Source organism: Oncorhynchus mykiss, chromosome 25, assembly GCF_013265735.2.
Source record: "Oncorhynchus mykiss isolate Arlee chromosome 25, USDA_OmykA_1.1, whole genome shotgun sequence".
NCBI lineage: Eukaryota > Metazoa > Chordata > Actinopteri > Salmoniformes > Salmonidae > Oncorhynchus > Oncorhynchus mykiss.
The window spans coordinates 42,169,993-42,188,396 of NC_048589.1; the positions used below are offsets into that span (position 1 = coordinate 42,169,993).

Below are 18,404 nucleotides of genomic sequence, written 5' to 3' on the forward strand. Positions count from 1 at the left end.
GAGATGGCATCAATTTCTGAAGATCATAGAAACTCATACAGTAACTTAACAGCAACAACAATCACCTTTCTAGGGTTGCAAAATTCAGATAACTTTACCACGGTTTTCCAGAAATCCCAGTTGATGGATTCCTGGATTTCCTGTTTATTCCCTTCTAATTCCATGAATCTTCCGATTGGAAAGTTACTGGAATTTTGCAACCCAAATCAATTAGTTTCATAACTGGGATAAATGGGGCTGTAGGACGATCGGCATGCGAGCAGAGGCCTGGGAGTAGAGTATAAAACACTTAGATGAGAACTAAATCCATTGTTCCTCTGTACTGCGGTGTGTGTGTGTGTGTGTGTGTTTGTGTGTGTGTGTAGAGCAGTGTACGGTTTAAGACAATGTGAGCCTTTATTGGGTAGTTTGTTGTGCCCATTGTGGCTTGCTGAGGTTCCTGAGACTCTGTGGGCTGTTTTGAGACAGAAAGACATTGGTGGTGTTCTAAATGGTACCACTATTCCCTTCATAGTGCACTACTTTTGACCAGAGCCCCTAGGGGTCATAGTGCACTACTTTTGACCAGAATGGCACCCTATTCCCTTCATAGTGCACTACTTTTGACCAGAATGGCACCCTATTCCCTTCATAGTGCACTACTTTTGACCATAGACCAATTGGTGAAACAATAGGGGATAGGGTGCGATTTGGAACTCGGACAATGGAGCCCTGGTCAAAATAGTGCACTATACAGGGGTTAGGGTCCGATTAGGAACTCAGACATTGTGTGTTGAGGAGAAAGACCTCACTTCAGCTGTCTGCCGGTCTTATCCTTCCGACCTGTTGGTGTCACACAAAACACACACACAGTTATGTATTGCTATTCTTGTGGGGACCAAAGAATTGATTCCCATCCAAAATCCTATTTCCCCTAACCCTCAAATCAAATTGTATTGGTCACATATACATGGTTAGCAGATGTTAATGGGAGTGTAGCCAAATGCTTGTGCTTCTAGTTCCGACCGTGCAGTAATATCTTACAAGTAATCTAACAATTCCCCAACAACTACCTAATACACACAAATCTAAAGGGGTGAATGAGAATATGTACATGTAAGTATACGGATGAGCGATGGCCGAGCGGCATAAGCAAGGTGCAATATAAAATGCAGTATATACATGTGATATGAGTATTGTAAGATATGTAAACATTATTAAAGTGGCATTATTTAAAGTGGCTTTGTTTAAAGTGACTAGTGATCCATTTATCAGTGTCCAATGATTGGGTCTCAGTGTAGGCAGCAGCCTCTGAGTTAGTGATTGCTGTTTAGCAGTCTGATGGCCTTGAGATAGAAGCTGTTTTTCATTCTCTCGGTCCCAGCTTTGATGGTCCTGTACTGACCTCGCCTTCTGGATGATAGCAGGGTGAACAGGCAGTGGCTCGGGTGGTTGTTGTCCTTGATGATCTTTTTGGCCTTCCTGTGACATTGGGAGCTGTAGGTGTCTTGGAGGGCAGGTAGTTTGCCCGCGGTGATGCGTTGTGCAAACCGCACCACCCTCTGGAGAGCCTTGCGGTTGAGGGCGGTGCAGTTGCCGTACCAGGCGGTGATACAGCCCGATAGGATGCTCTCGATTGTGAATTGGTTAAAGTTTGTCAGTGTTTTAGATGTCCCCAACCTCAAACAGTCACACTTCTAATAATTGCTCCCACAGTTGATTTCTTCAAACCTAGCTGCTTATCTATTGCAGATTGGTGCAGGTCTACAATTTTGTTTCTGGTGTTATTTGACAGCTCTTTGGTCTTGGCCATAGTGGAGTTTGGAATGTGACTGTTTGAGGTTGTGGACAGGTGTCTTTGATACTGATAACAAGTTCAAACAGGTGCCATTAATACAGGTAACGAGTGGAGGACAGAGGAGCCTCTTAAAGAATAAGTTACAGGTCTGTGAGAGCCAGAAATCTTGCTTGTTTGTAGGTGACCAAATACTTATTTTCCACCATAATTTGCAAATAAATTCATAAAAAATCCTACAATGTGATTTTCTGCATTTTTTTCTCTCGTTTTGTCTGTCATAGTTGAAGTGTACCTATGATGAAAATTACAGGCCTCTCTCATCTTTTTAAGTGGGAGAACTTGCACAATTGGTGGCTGACTAAATACTTTTTTGCCCCACTGTACGTCTCGTGTCTAAGCCATTGAATTGCGACTCAACCTTGTCCCTGTACCGGCATTTAGCTTGTTTGATTGCCTTGCGGAGGGAATAACTACACTGTTTATATTCAGCCATATTTCCAGTCTTTCCATGGTTAAATGCGGTGGTTCACGCTTTCAGTATTGCACAAATGCCGCCACCCATCCACGGTTTCTGGTTAGGTTAGGTTTTAAAAGTCTCAGTGGGTACAACATCTCCAATGCACTTGTTTATAAACGCACTCACCGAGTCAGTGTATAGGTCAATGTTGTTCTCTGACGCTGACCAGAACATATTTCAGTCCACGTGATCAAAACAATCTTGAAGCGTGGCTTCCGATTGGTCAGACCAGTGTTGAATGGTTCTCGTCGCTGGTCATGTTTCAGTTTCTACCTATGAGACGGTATGAGCAAAATGGCGTCGTTGTCGGATTTGCCTAAGGGTAGTGTGGTCGAGAGTACTAGCCCTGCGTGTCGTGCAATCAATATGCTGATAGAATTTAGGTAGCCTTGTTCTCAAATTTGCTTTGTTAAAATCCACACCTACAATAAATGCAGCCTCCGGATATCCAGTTTCCAGAGTCCAGTGAGAAGTTCCTTGAAGGCCGTCTTGGTGTTCGCTTGAGGGGGAATGTACACAGTTGTGACTATAACTGACGAGAATTCTCTTGGTAGGTAAAATGGCCAGCATTTGATTGTAAGGAATTCTAGGTCGGGTGAGCAGAAAGACTCGAGTTCCTGTATGTTGTTATGATTACACCATGAGTCGTTAATCATGAAGCATACACCCCCGCTCTTCCTCTTCCCAGAGAGATCTCTGTAGGCGCGATGCATGGTGCCCGGTGGCTAAACCGATTCTGGCAACATATCCCGAGAGAGCCATGTTTCCTTGAACCAGAGAATGTTACAATCTCTGTTGTTTCTCTGGAAGGCAACCCTTGCTCGAATTTCATCTGCCTTGTTGTCAAGAGACTGGACACTGGCAAGTAGTATACTCGGGAATGGTGAGCGATCTGCCCGTCTACGGAGCCTGACCAGGAGGCCGCTCCGTCTGCCCCTTCTGCGGCGCCGTTGTTTTGGGTCGGCTACTGGGATTAGAACCTTTGTTCTGGGTGGTAGTCCGAACAGAGGATCCGCTTCGGGAAAGTTGTATTGCTGGTCTTCATGTTGGTAAGTTGACATTGCTCTTATATCCAATAGTTCCTTCCGGCTGTATGTTAACTAGAACAACGTTAGTTTGAAAACTGTATTTTTCACACAATGGTCATATGGTTGAGCTTATAAGACCTCTCTTTCTTCTGTCTACAGTAGGCTCACTTAGCAGCTGATAGCAAAACAGGGACATACTTTCATGTGGTTTATTTTTTGGTCAGATGGCACATTACTGTTTGAAAAAATAAGCACATTGTGAACCAAAAACGAACGCAAAAAAAGTAAAAATAATAATTACTGGCACCCTACCAACTCTCGCAAATGCGAGTGTTTTGGTTCCTAGCCCCCCAGCCTACTGATTTATTACTCTGGGCTCTTATCTAAAGCCTAGGCCTCATGTTGTTTTCAAAATAGTTGTATTTATTTATTTGCAATGGCATTTAAAAAAAGCTTTGAACCACAACTCTATTTTGTTTACAACTAAGGTTAAATCAAATTTTAAAAATCCTCCTGTTTTGTATTCTTTTGGGATCGTATCTTTAATAGTTTTGGCCTATTTCCTGTTTTCAATGTAGTTGTACAGTTGAAGTCGGAAGTTTACATACACTTAGGTTGGAGTCATTTAAAACTAGTTTTTCAAACACTCCACAAATTTCTTGTTAACCGGTTATGGCTGCATCCCTTGGTTCTCAATTTCCGCCTGAAGACATTCCCAAATCTAACTGCCTGTAGCTCAGCCCCAGAGGCAGAAGACATACCCTAATCTAACTGCCTGTAGCTCAGCCCCAGAGGCAGAAGACATACCCTAATCTAACTGCCTGTAGCTCAGCCCCAGAGGCAGAAGACATACCCAAATCTAACTGCCTGTAGCTCAGCCCCAGAGGCAGACGACATACCCTAATCTAACTGCCTGTAGCTCAGCCCCAGAAGCAGAAGACATACCCAAATCTAACTGCCTGTAGCTCAGCCCCAGAGGCAGAAGACATACCCAAATCTAACTGCCTGTAGCTCAGCCCCAGAGGCAGAAGACATACCCTAATCTAACTGCCTGTAGCTCAGCCCCAGAGGCAGAAGACATACCCTAATCTAACTGCCTGTAGCTCACCCCCAGAGGCAGAAGACATACCCTAATCTAACTGCCTGTAGCTCAGCCCCAGAGGCAGAAGACATACCCTAATCTAACTGCCTGTAGCTCAGCCCCAGAGGCAGAAGACATACCCAAATCTAACTGCCTGTAGCTCAGCCCCAGAGGCAGAAGACATACCCTAATCTAACTGCCTGTAGCTCAGCCCCAGAGGCAGAAGACATACCCTAATCTAACTGCCTGTAGCTCAGCCCCAGAGGCAGAAGACATACCCTAATCTAACTGCCTGTAGCTCAGCCCCAGAGGCAGAAGACATACCCTAATCTAACTGCCTGTAGCTCAGCCCCAGAGGCAGAAGACATACCCTAATCTAACTGCCTGTAGCTCAGCCCCAGAGGCAGAAGACATACCCTAATCTAACTGCCTGTAGCTCAGCCCCAGAGGCAGAAGACATACCCTAATCTAACTGCCTGTAGCTCAGCCCCAGAGGCAGAAGACATACCCTAATCTAACTGCCTGTAGCTCAGCCCCAGAGGCAGAAGACATACCCTAATCTAACTGCCTGTAGCTCAGCCCCAGAGGCAGAAGACATACCCTAATCTAACTGCCTGTAGTTCAGCCCCAGAGGCAAGGATATGCATATTCTTGGTATCATTTGAATGGAAAAATTCTGAAGTTTGTGGAAATGTTAATTGAATGTAGGAGAATATAACACAGTAGATCTGGTGGAAGAAAAGAGAAAGAAAGAGCATACGTTTTCTGTTTTTTATTGTTGTAGCATCATCTTTCACATGTACTAGAATAGCCACACAGTCAGATAGGATGCTGGAGATCATTCTGATGGATAACACAAGAGGGCATCTGTAGGTGTGCAAAGTTTCAGACTGATAACTTCAGGAATGGGTGAGCTACATGACATTTAGCATGAAGTCACCCAGGTGTCCCACACAAGTTGCCCAAATGTACCCAAGTGGCTGAATTGGTGAAATGACCTATAACTATATACAGCAGTGCAAATAACTATATACAACATGTCAAAAAGCAATTCTAACACACACAAATTAAAAAATATATATATATATTAGAAAATAAATATAAAAAAAACAACAACAGCACACCCCTTGGAAGTCCTCGTCACAATATTTTGCTGCCTGTGCCATGTCCCATAACAGTCTCTTTCTGATGTAAAGCAGAGGCAAACTGAACAAGTGGTGCGACACAGAACACATTTCATGCGACACAGAACACAACGACGCCTCCATGCTGTGCCCTTTTGGCCCTGAGGCACAGTCGTGCCTGCAGTAATGAACTGTGGCATATGAACACCACTGGGGGTGCAGCTTGGCACCGGGGGCTCCCAGTCGGAGTCGCTATCACTGTGAAAGAAAACATTTAAAACATATTTGTATTGTATGAGCCTTTTATCATCACATAAAATAAACAGATATGTATTGGATGGAGCAGAGGGAACAGTCACTAAGGTGAAGTGCTGTTCCATTCAACTCCGGCCATTGTTGTATGTATGTATATATATATATATATACACACACACACACACACACCCAAACAAACCAACACACACACACAAACAAACTACACATTTCATTGCAAAAATGTTTTTAATATATTTTTTATATATAATATATATATATATTTTTATATTTCATAAAACGGCATTAGCACTTACCCGTCCAGAAGTACGTCCTGTCCTTGCAGAAACAGCTCCTCCAGTTCCTGTTTGAATCATAACACTCCAAGATTCCTCAAACAAAAAATCTGTCTGACTTTTTCACTTTAGAGTTTGACTTCGCTTTTCCTGATTTATTCGCCATGATGTCTTCAATGAAATCGTTGAAACTACAACTTTCCGAAATACAACTGTATGTCCTGGTGTTATCACCAAGATCCTATTAACTTTACTATTGGCTAATTCCATGGTAACGGAGTTACGCTGAGACTCAGATTTTTCTCTTTCAAATGTTTAAAACCAAACTAAAAACATTAATTTAACTCTATACACAAGGACAACTTTTTAACAATTGCCACTGAAAGTTTTACAAAAACACATTTACAGATTTAAAGTTTAGTAAGAAAATGAAACGGAGGTAGATTATACCGTAATTCTGTTACCAAACTTCGAATCTGCACAGTTTTACCAGTAAATGTTTTTTGTTTGGCGCACATCCATGTTACCCGTGGAATTGCCCTGTTCTAATGTGTGTTCTAATATGTGTTCTAATGTGTGTTCTAATGTGTGTTCTAATGTGTGTTCTAATGTGTGTTCTAATATGTGTTCTAATATGTGTTCTAATGTGTGTTCTAATGTGTGTTCTAATATGTGTTCTAATATGTGTTCTAATGTGTGTTCTAATATGTGTTCTAATATGTGTTCTAATGTGTGTTCTAATGTGTGTTCTAATATGTGTTCTAATATGTGTTCTAATGTGTGTTCTAATGTGTGTTCTAATATGTGTTCTAATATGTGTTCTAATATGTGTTCTAATGTGTGTTCTAATGTGTGTTCTAATATGTGTTCTAATATGTGTTCTAATGTGTGTTCTAATGTGTGTTCTAATATGTGTTCTAATATGTGTTCTAATATGTGTTCTAATATGTGTTCTAATGTGTGTTCTAATATGTGTTCTAATGTGTGTTCTAATATGTGTTCTAATATGTGTTCTAATATGTGTTCTAATATGTGTTCTAATATGTGTTCTAATATGTGTTCTAATATGTGTTCTAATGTGTGTTCTAATGTGTGTTCTAATATGTGTTCTAATATGTGTTCTAATATGTGTGCTGTAATGTGTTCTAATGTGTTCTAATGTGTGCTGTAATGTGTTCTAATATGTGTTCTAATTAAGCAATAAGGCACAAGGAGGTGTGGTATATGGCCAATATACCACGGCTAAGGGCTGTTCTTAGGCACAACGCAACACGGAGTGCCTGGATACAGCCATTAGCCGTGGTATATTGGCCATATACCACAAACCCCCGAGGTGCCTTATTGCTATTATAAACTGGTTACCAACGTAATTAGAGCAGTAAATGTTTTTTATTGCGCATACCAGTGGTATACGGTCTGATATACCACAGCTTTCAGCCAATCAGCATTCAGGGCTCAACCCACTCTGTTTATAATGTGTTCTAATCAGTTGCAATTTTAGCATATAAATCTTGGTGGGGCAAACAAGCAATATTTTTTTTAGATGCATGCCAGCAAAGCCACTACACAACACAACACTAAACAATACATTAATTGCACTATAACGGTGACAAATGGTGCCCACAAACTGTTAGGGCCTACATAAAGCTGTCCCAACAGCAGAGTCCCATCAGCAGAGTCCCAACACCTTACCACTGCTACACCTGGCTATCAGCTGACCCAACAGCAGAGTCCCAACACCTTACCACTGCTACACCTGGCTATCAGACGAGCCTTGTCTGGCAGCCTCATTTACTGCCTTTTAAAAAAAGCATAGCTGATATGGCTGACTTGCTTAAAACAAATGTGGTTTCTACTGTCAATTGAGATGTACAAACTATGGCATAAGGGGACGACGAGTCGGTAAGAAGCAATCCGTACTTTCGATTTAGACATTAATGAGCGAGCTAGGACGGACGTAGTCAACTATTTGTTCAGCACCTTTTGAAATGTATCAGTGACAGAATTCAGAACATGGGCAGTTCCTACAGTGTTCTTCCTGTACACCAAGTCAGAACCGTAGGATAAATAAAGGGGGCATATGAACAGATAATGAAAGCTCTTACAATATTCAATGATTACATTTCTCTAAAACACGCTATAGGCTACATCTGCACCACCAAGTCAGAACAGTAGGTGAAATTAGGAGGGGAAACGGCACCAAATTATTAGGGTGAGGCACATGGACTACGAACAGCTTACTACACCACATACACTTAGTATTACTTCATTAGTGACAGTATACATATCTCCCTGGCATATTACATCATCTATGCAGCAGCATGTAAGACATTTTTGAACCTTGTTGTGCTGTACTCACTTGAACAGGACGGTGGCGTGGTGGTCCTTCGTGGCACAAATCTTGTCATCAAACTTTGTCATCAAAGTTTGTCATTCTCTGGATTTACGCTGCTTTCAAGACAACTGTGAACTCTGGGAAAAAAACAAGGTCAAATCGTGATGACATCAGTGATCTTCAGGTCGTAGCTCTAGAAAGAGGCCCGAGTTCCCGACCGTTTTCCCAGTCGGAGTTCGTTTTTTGCCGAGTTCTGAGTTTCAAGTTGTTTTGAGCACAGCAGAAGTTATGCTGCATTGACACAGTGGCCAATGTTGAATGTTTATCCTTTTAAGTTTATCCTTATAGCAGGCTAGTGATTGCTTTGCAATGCTTACATTTAGCCACTGATTCCTTCCAAACCACTCATTGTTGAATTTGCGATTTCCAACTTGTTGTGTATTGTGTATTGTATTAATGCCCCCACACTAGAAAGACGGGGCTCAAAACAGTGGGGGGTTGCCACTGGTTTTGTGTTTTAATATGTGTTCTAATGTGTTTTAATGTGTTCTAATGTGTTTTAATATGTGTTCTAATGTGTTTTAAAATGTGTTCTAATGTGTTCTAATGTGTTTTAATATGTGTTCTAATGTGTTTTAATGTGTGTTCTTTGTTCTAATGTGTTCTAATGTGTTCTGTGTTTTAATGTGTTCTGTGTTTAATGTGTTCTGTGTTTTAATGTGTTCTAATGTGTTTTAATGTGTGTTCTGTGTTTTAATGTGTTCTAATGTGTTTTAATGTGTTCTAATGTGTTTTAATGTGTGTTCTGTGTTTTAATGTGTTCTAATGTGTTTTAATGTGTGTTCTGTGTTTTAATGTGTTCTAATGTGTTTTAATGTGTGTTCTGTGTTTTAATGTGTTCTAATGTGTTTTAATATGTGTTCTAATGTGTTTTAATGTGTGTTCTTTGTTCTAATGTGTTCTAATGTGTTTTAATGTGTTCTGTGTTTTAATGTGTTCTAATGTGTTTTAATGTGTGTTCTGTGTTTTAATGTGTTCTAATGTGTTTTAATGTGTGTTCTGTGTTTTAATGTGTTCTAATGTGTTTTAATATGTGTTCTAATGTGTTTTAATGTGTGTTCTTTGTTCTAATGTGTTCTAATGTGTTTTAATGTGTTCTGTGTTTTAATGTGTTCTAATGTGTTTTAATGTGTGTTCTGTGTTTTAATGTGTTCTAATGTGTTTTAATGTGTGTTCTGTGTTTTAATGTGTTCTAATGTGTTTTAATGTGTTCTGTGTTTAATGTGTTCTGTGTTTTAATGTGTTCTAATGTGTTTTAATGTGTGTTCTGTGTTTTAATGTGTTCTAATGTGTTTTAATATGTGTTCTAATGTGTTCTAATGTGTTTTAATGTGTGTTCTTTGTTCTAATGTGTTCTAATGTGTTCTGTGTTTTAATGTGTTCTGTGTTTAATGTGTTCTAATGTGTTTTAATATGTGTTCTAATGTGTTTTAATGTGTGTTCTAATGTGTTTTAATATGTGTTCTAATGTGTTTTAATGTGTTTTAATGTGTGTTCTAATGTGTTTTAATGTGTGTTCTAATGTGTTTTAATATGTGTTCTAATGTGTGTTCTAATGTGTTCTAATGTGTGTTCTAATGTGTTTTAATGTGTGTTTTAATTTGTTTTAATGTGTGTTCTAATGTGTTTTAATGTGTGTTCTAATGTGTTTTAATGTGTGTTCTAATGTGTTCTAATATGTTTTAATGTGTGTTCTAATGTGTTTTAATGTGTGTTCTAATGTGTTTTAATGTGTGTTCTAATGTGTTTTAATGTGTGTTCTAATGTGTTTTAATGTGTTTTAATGTGTGTTCTAATGTGTTTTAATGTGTGTTCTAATGTGTTTTAATGTGTTTTAATATGTGTTCTAATGTGTGTTCTAATGTGTTTTAATGTGTGTTCTAATGTGTTTTAATGTGTGTTCTAATGTGTTTTAATGTGTGTTCTAATGTGTTTTAATGTGTGTTTTAATTTGTTTTAATGTGTTTTAATGTGCGTTTTAATGTGTTTTAGTGCGTTTTAATGTGTTTTAATGTGTGTTCTAATGTGTTTTAATGTGTGTTCTAATGTGTTTTAATGTGTGTTTTAATGTGTTTTAATGTGCGTTTTAATGTGTTTTAATGTGTTTTAATGTGTGTTTTAATGTGCGTTTTAATGTGTTTTAATGTGTTTTAATATGTGTTCTAATGTGTTTTAAAATGTAATTCTATGGTGTTGTGCCTCCACGGTCATTCTAGGAATCTAACATCAATCCCAGTTAAATGACAGCTTGGAAACTGGACTCCCGTGTGGTCTCTCCCCAAGTCTCTAGGGTTCCCTAGACTAGGCTATTTTTTGCATCTGAATGTGTTCTGTGTTTTAATGTGTTCTGTATTTAATGTGTTCTGTGTTTTAATGTGTTCTAATGTGTTTTAATGTGTGTTCTGTGTTTTAATGTGTTCTAATGTGTTTTAATGTGTGTTCTGTGTTTTAATGTGTTCTAATGTGTTTTAAAGTGTTCTGTGTTTTAATGTGTTCTAATGTGTTTTAAAATGTGTTCTAATGTGTTTTAAAGTGTGTTCTTTGTTCTAATGTGTTCTAATGTGTTCTGTGTTTTAATGTGTTCTGTGTTTTAATGTGTTCTGTGTTTTAATGTGTTCTGTGTTTTAATGTGTTCTGTGTTTAATGTGTTCTGTGTTTTAATGTGTTCTAATGTGTTTTAATGTGTGTTCTGTGTTTTAATGTGTTCTAATGTGTTTTAATGTGTGTTCTGTGTTTTAATGTGTTCTAATGTGTTTTAATGTGTGTTCTGTGTTTTAATGTGTTCTAATGTGTTTTAAAGTGTTCTGTGTTTTAATGTGTTCTAATGTGTTTTAAAATGTGTTCTAATGTGTTTTAAAGTGTGTTCTTTGTTCTAATGTGTTCTAATGTGTTCTGTGTTTTAATGTGTTCTGTGTTTTAATGTGTTCTGTGTTTTAATGTGTTCTGTGTTTTAATGTGTTCTGTGTTTAATGTGTTCTGTGTTTAATGTGTTCTGTGTTTTAATGTGTTCTAATGTGTTTTAATGTGTGTTCTGTGTTTTAATGTGTTCTAATGTGTTTTAATGTGTTCTAATGTGTTTTAATGTGTGGTCTGTGTTTTAATGCGTTTTAATGTGTTTTAATGTGTTTTAATGTGTTCTAATGTGTTTTAATGTGTGTTCTAATGTGTTTTAATGTGTTTTAATGTGTGTTCTAATGTGTTTTATTTAATGTGTGTTCTAATGTGTTTTAATGTGTGTTCTAATGTGTTCTAATGTGTTCTAATGTGTGTTCTAATGTGTTCTAATGTGTGTTCTAATGTGTTTTATTTAATGTGTGTTTTAATTTGTTTTAATGTGTTTTAATGTGCGTTTTAATGTGTTTTAATGTGTGTTCTAATGTGTTTTAATGTGTGTTCTAATGTGTTCTAATGTGTGTTCTAATGTGTTCTAATGTGTGTTCTAATGTGTTTTATTTAATGTGTGTTTTAATTTGTTTTAATGTGCGTTTTAATGTGTTTTAATGTGTGTTCTAATGTTTTCTAATGTGTTCTAATGTGTGTTCTAATGTGTTCTAATGTGTGTTCTAATGTGTTTTATTTAATGTGTGTTTTAATGTGTTTTAATGTGTGTTTTAATGTGTTTTAATGTGTTTTAATGTGTTTTAATTTGTTTTAATGTGTTTTAATGTGCGTTTTAATGTGTTTTAATGTGTTTTAATATGTGTTCTAATGTGTTTTATTTAATGTGTGTTTTAATTTGTTTTAATGTGTTTGAATGTGTTTTAATATGTGTTTTAATGTGTTTTAATGTGCGTTTTAATGTGTTTTAATGTGTTTTAATATGTTTTAATGTGCGTTTTAATGTGTTTTAATGTGTTTTAATATGTGTTCTAATGTGTTTTAAAATGTAATTCTATGGTGTTGTGCCTCCACGGTCATTCTAGGAATCTAACATCAATCCCAGTTAAATGACAGCTTGGAAACTGGACTCCCGTGTGGCCTCTCCCCAAGTCTCTAGGGTTCCCTAGACTAGGCTATTTTTTGCATCTGAAAATGGCACCCTATTGCCTATATAGTGCACTACTTTAGGCCAGCGCTCTGGTCCAAAGTAGTGCACTATATAGGGAATACGGTGCCATTTTCAGATGCAGCCTATCTAGGCTTAGTGCTATTTCTGTCCCCCACCACCAACACCCCACGAATAATTTCTGGATATATTTTTTTATTTGCGTCAGAGTCATTGCTTCACCTGAAAGGTGACTCTAATGTGGTCTCTTTCTAGGTCTCCCTGGGCGGTGTATTACTGTGCCTTCACAGGCATGTCCCACAGCTCTCCACATATATCTTCCACCGTCTCAGGCCAGGAACATTATACACCAAACTACCACTGTCAAAATAAACCAACAGCACATGGTTACATGTTAGAGTAACATCGTGTCCCCCTGGAATGGTTTATACATGACGACATTCTGGCAACAGACAGACTAGCCGAGTAAGGACATGTTGAAGTCAACAAACATAGTGGGAATGTTGAGGTGGGGTAACAACATGGTGGGGTAACAGCATAGTGGGAATGTTGAGGTGGGGTAACAACATGGTGGGGTAACAGCGTAGTGGGAATGTTGAGGTGGGGTATCAACATGGTGGGGTAACAGCGTAGTGGGAATGTTGAGGTGGGGTAACAACATGGTGGGAATGTTGAGGTGGGGTATCAACATGGTGGGGTAACAGCGTAGTGGGAATGTTGAGGTGGGGTAACAGCATAGTGGGAATGTTGAGGTGAGGTATCATCATAGTGGGAATGTTGAGGTGGGGTAACAGCGTAGTGGGAATGTTGAGGTGGGGTAACAGTGTAGTGGGAATGTTGAGGTGGGGTAACAACATGGGGAATGTTGAGGTGGGGTATCATCATAGTGGGAATGTTGAGGTGGGGTAACAGTGTAGTGGGAATGTTGAGGTGGGGTAACAACATGGGGAATGTTGAGGTGGGGTAACAACATGGGGGGAATGTTGAGGTGGGGTAACAACATGGGGAATGTTGAGGTGGGGTAACAACATGGGGGGAATGTTGAGGTGGGGTAACAACATGGGGGGAATGTTGAGCTGGGGTAACAGCGTAGTGGGAATGTTGAGGTGGGGTAACAGCGTAGTGGGAATGTTGAGGTGGGGTAACAACATCGTGGGGTAACAGCGTAGTGGGAATGTTGAGGTGGGGTAACAACATGGTGGGGTAACAGCGTAGTGGGAATGTTGAGGTGGGGTAACAACATGGTGGGGTAACAGCGTAGTGGGAATGTTGAGGTGGGGTAACAACATGGTGGGAATGTTGAGGTGGGGTAACAGCGTAGTGGGAATGTTGAGGTGGGATAACAACATGGTGGGAATGTTGAGGTGGGGTATCAACATGGTGGGAATGTTGAGGTGGGGTAACAGCGTAGTGGGAATGTTGAGGTGGGGTAACAGCGTAGTTGGAATGTTGAGGTGGGGTAACAACATGGTGGGGTAACAGCGTAGTGGGAATGTTGAGGTGGGGTAACAACATGGTGGGAATGTTGAGGTGGGGTAACAGCGTAGTGGGAATGTTGAGGTGGGGTAACAACATGGTGGGAATGTTGAAGTGGGGTATCAACATGGTGGGAATGTTGAGGTGGGGTAACAGCGTAGTGGGAATGTTGAGGTGGGGTAACAGCGTAGTGGGAATGTTGAGGTGGGATAACAGCGTAGTGGGAATGTTGAGGTGGGGTAACAACACCAGAGCTGTTGGCAGAAAATGTAATGTTAATTACTCTACCACAAGCTGCTTCCAACGTTGTTTTAGAGAATTTGGCAGTACATCTAACCGGCATCACAACCGCAGACCACGTGTAACCGCGCCAGCACAGGACCTCCACGTCCGGCTTCTTCACCTGCGGGATCGTCTGAGACCAGCCACCTGGACATTTGATGAAACTGTGGGATCGTCTGAGACCAGCCACCCAGACAGCTGATGAAACTGTGGGATCGTCTGAGACCAGCCACCCAGACAGCAGATGAAACTGTGGGATCGTCTGAGACCAGCCACCCAGACAGCTGATGAAACTGTGGGATCGTCTGAGAACAGCCACCCAGACAGCTGATGAAACTGTGGGATCGTCTGAGACCAGCCACCCAGACAGCTGATGAAACTGTGGGATCGTCTGAGACCAGCCACCCAGACAGCTGATGAAACTGTGGGATCGTCTGAGACCAGCCACCCAGACAGCTGATGAAACTGTGGGATCGTCTGAGACCAGCCACCCAGACAGCTGATGAAACTGTGGGATCGTCTGAGACCAGCCACCTGGACAGCTGATGAAACTGTGGGTTTGCACAACCAAAGAATTTCTGCACAAACTGTCAGAAACCGTCTCAGGGAAGCTCATCTGTCCTCACCAGGGTCTTGACCCGACTGTAGTTCAGCGTTGTAACCGACTTCAGTGGGGAAATGCTCACCTTCGATGGCCACTGGCACGTTGGAGAAGTGTTGTCTTCACGGATGAATCCTGGTTTCAACTGTACCGGACAGATGGCATCTCATCCTGTCTACATGGCAGACAGCGTGTATGGAGTCATATGGGCGAGAGGTTTGCTGATGTCAACATTGTGAACAGAGTGCCCCATGGTAGCGATGGGGTTATGGTATGGGCAGGCCTAAGCTACAAACAACAAACACAATTAGATTTTATCGATGGCAATTTGAATGAACATATACCATGACAAGATCCTGAGGCCCATTATCGTGCCATTCATCCACCACCATCACCTCATGTTTCAGCATGATAATGCACAACCCCATGTCGCAAGGATCTGTAGACAATTCCTGGAAGATGAAAATGTCCCAGTTCTCCCATGGCCTGAATACTCACCAGACATGTCACCCATTTGAGCATGTTTGGGATGCTCTGGATTGACGTGTATAACAGTGTGTTCCAGTTCCTGCCAATATCCAGCAACTTCGCACAGCCATTGAAGGGGAGTGGGACAACATTGCACAGGCCACAATCAACAGCCTGGTCAACTCTGTGTGAAGGAGATGTGTCGCGCTGCATGAGGCAAATGGTGGTCACACCAGATACTGACTGGTTTTCTGATCCACACCCCAACCTTTTTTTAAGGTATCTGTGACCAACAAGATGCATCTCTATAGTCCATAGATTAGTGCCTAATGTATTGATTTAAATTGACTGATTTCCTTATATGAACTGTAACTCAGTAAAAATCATGTCCATGTTGAGATGAAGGAACACCTCATGACAGGCAGGTGTTTAGGAGACAAACAGACACTATTTCCCACAGTGTCATAGGCTATTTAACAGGTTACAAGACCCCCAAAATCCAGAACCTGTTTTGTGCTAACATTCCACTCCTTGTACTTCATTTCATTGCCAAACATGAAAAAAAGAGTGGCAATGTTAGCACAAAACAGACTGTATTTCTCCAGGCTACTCCAAACCTGGGGATATTAGGAAGGTTACTGCCATTTAGCCACCCTAGAAGAGTTTCCCAAGCAGCTTTTCTTGTGGGAACCAAGATAAAGTGAAGAGAGAGCCAAACAGAAAGAAAGAAAGAGAGAAAGAAAGAAAGAGAGAAAGAAAGAAAGACAGAGAGAAAGAAAGAAAGAAACCAAGAGAGAAAGAAAGAGAGAGAGAAACACATAATTTTTTATTTTCCTAGGAAGTGAGTTCAAACATTGTGAGGGCCTTATTAAATTTTTCTCCAGTTGTTACAAAGATATCTACCGCCCCTTTTAGTCCCAAAAGGCACCCAGAGTTCTGTGGTCTAAAGTAGTGCACTATATAGGGAATAGAGCTCTGGTCTAAAGTAGTGCACTATATAGGGAATAGAGCCCTGGTCAACAGTAGTGCACTATATAGGGAAATAGAGCCCTGGTCAACAGTAGTGCACTATATAGGGAATAGGGCTCTGGTCTAAATTAGTGCACTATATAGGGAATAGAGCTCTGGTCTAAAGTAGTGCACTATATAGGGAATAGAGCCCTGGTCTAAAGTAGTGCACTATATAGGGAATAGAGCCCTGGTCAACAGTAGTGCACTATATAGGGAATAGAGCCCTGGTCAACAGTAGTGCACTATATAGGGAATAGGGCTCTGGTCTAAAGTAGTGCACTATATAGGGCTCTGGTCTAAAGTAGTGCACTATATAGGGAATAGGGCTCTGGTCTAAAGTAGTGCACTATATAGGGAATAGGGTTCTGGTCTAAAGTAGTGCATTATATAGGGAATAGGGTTCTGGTCTAAAGTAGTGTATAGAAAATAGGGTACCATTTGAGACCGAACATTATTTGTCTGCCCAGTCTGGGATGTTGGCAACGGCCCCTCCTCTCCAGGAAAGTGAAAGAGGATTTAGCCTCAATAGCCCCCCCCCCCAGACACCCATAGTTAAGCATCAAGCAGCATTAACAAGTCCAGTGTTTTGAACTCTTCCTTAGCCAATTTCTAGTAGGGTTTTTTATTTCTCAATAAAGACCAGCCTGTTATCTGCCATCTCTCTCTCTTTTTTTTAAAGTTGTGTTTTTCCCACTACTCTGAATTGTGTCTTTTTTGGATGGAGATGGAAGAGTCATCACAGTGTATTTATGCCTCGGTCAGATAACGTCATGAGAAGAAGCGAAGCGGTCTAGATAACAGGAAGGCTAATCAGTTTCCTCCATGAAATAGTTATTAGGCTCCTCTGAATCACAAAGATGGATACACAGCAGAGTGACTCCTGACGGTTTCTCTGAATCACAAAGATGGATACACAGCAGAGTGACTCCTGACGGTTTCTCTGAATCACAAAGATGGATACACAGCAGAGTGACTCCTGACGGTTTCTCTGAATCACAAAGATGGAAACACAGCAGAGTGACTTCTGAAAGATGGATACACAGCAGAGTGACTTCTGACGGTTTCTCTGAATCACAAAGATGGATACACAGCAGAGTGACTCCTGACGGTTTCTCTGAATCACAAAGATGGATACACAGCAGAGTGACTCCTGACGGTTTCTCTGAATCACAAAGATGGATACACAGCAGAGTGACTCCTGACGGTTTCTCTGAATCACAAAGATGGATACACAGCAGAGTGACTTCTGAAAGATGGATACACAGCAGAGTGACTTCTGACGGTTTCTCTGAATCACAAAGATGGATACACAGCAGAGTGACTTCTGAAAGATGGATACACAGCAGAGTGACTCCTGACGGTTTCTCTGAATCACAAAGATGGATACACAGCAGAGTGACTCCTGACGGTTTCTCTGAATCACAAAGATGGATACACAGCAGAGTGACTTCTGAAAGATGGATACACAGCAGAGTGACTCCTGACGGTTTCTCTGAATCACAAAGATGGATACACAGCAGAGTGACTCCTGACGGTTTCTCTGAATCACAAAGATGGATACACAGCAGAGTGACTCCTGACGGTTTCTCTGAATCACAAAGATGGATACACAGCAGAGTGACTCCTGACGGTTTCTCTGAATCACAAAGATGGATACACAGCAGTGACTTCTGAAGGTTTCTCTGAGATCTGTTCAGTACGTCGGTTCAATGCAGGGTTGTGATGATGTCTGATTCATGTCTTTGGTGTTGTTGTTGTTGTTATTGGTAAACAGTTGATGAACGCTTGGTTTATGGGCATACAGGGAATTATCTGTTTACTCAAGATGGTTGTTTTTGTTTATTTACATGAACATTGTGCGCCCTGGCACCTACAACCAAACCCTGTTCAAAAGACACTTAAATATTTTGTCTTCCCCATTCACCCTCTGAATGGCACACGAACACAACGCATGTCTCAATTGACTCGAGGCTTAAAAATATTGATTTAACCACCTGTCTCCTCCCCTTCATCTACACTGATTGAAGTGGATTTAACAGGTGACATCAATAAGGGATCATATCTTTCACCTGGATTCACCTGGTCAGTCA

At 40.6% G+C, this 18,404-nt stretch overlaps 1 protein-coding gene across 2 annotated transcripts in view; it reads left to right on the forward strand.

Moving 5' to 3' along the window:
- The window catches only part of LOC110505972 (phosphofurin acidic cluster sorting protein 2), a 119,123-nt gene that overhangs the window by 62,442 nt on the left and 38,277 nt on the right, over nt 1-18,404 (forward strand). The gene's annotated exons all lie outside the window — the stretch shown is intronic.